The following is a 236-nucleotide window of genomic DNA, read 5'->3' as shown; positions in this document are numbered from 1 at the left end:
AGGTGGCGGCGCCTGTAGTCCCAGCTACCCGGGAGGCTGAGGCAGGAGAATGGCCTGAACCCGGGAGGCAGAGCTTGCAGTGAGCTGAGATCCGGCCACAGCACTCCAACCTGGGCGACAGAGCGCAAGCCTGCCTCTAAAAAAAAAAAAAAAAAAGAAAGAAAGTATAAACACTTTAGTTCCATAGCAACTATAGGATGATTTTGTTTTGTTTTTTAAGTTGTGGTAAAATATAT

General features: G+C 47.0%; 1 protein-coding gene across 3 annotated transcripts in view; it reads left to right on the top strand.

Annotated features, from left to right (window-relative positions):
* TFCP2 (transcription factor CP2) overlaps positions 1-236 on the top strand; it is a 79,621-nt gene that overhangs the window by 55,353 nt on the left and 24,032 nt on the right. The gene's annotated exons all lie outside the window — the stretch shown is intronic.

This window comes from Piliocolobus tephrosceles, chromosome 10, assembly GCF_002776525.5.
Source record: "Piliocolobus tephrosceles isolate RC106 chromosome 10, ASM277652v3, whole genome shotgun sequence".
Classification (NCBI taxonomy): Eukaryota; Metazoa; Chordata; class Mammalia; order Primates; family Cercopithecidae; genus Piliocolobus; species Piliocolobus tephrosceles.
The sequence above is the reverse complement of the archived record's forward strand: the minus strand, read 5'-3'. Positions and strand labels throughout refer to the sequence as shown.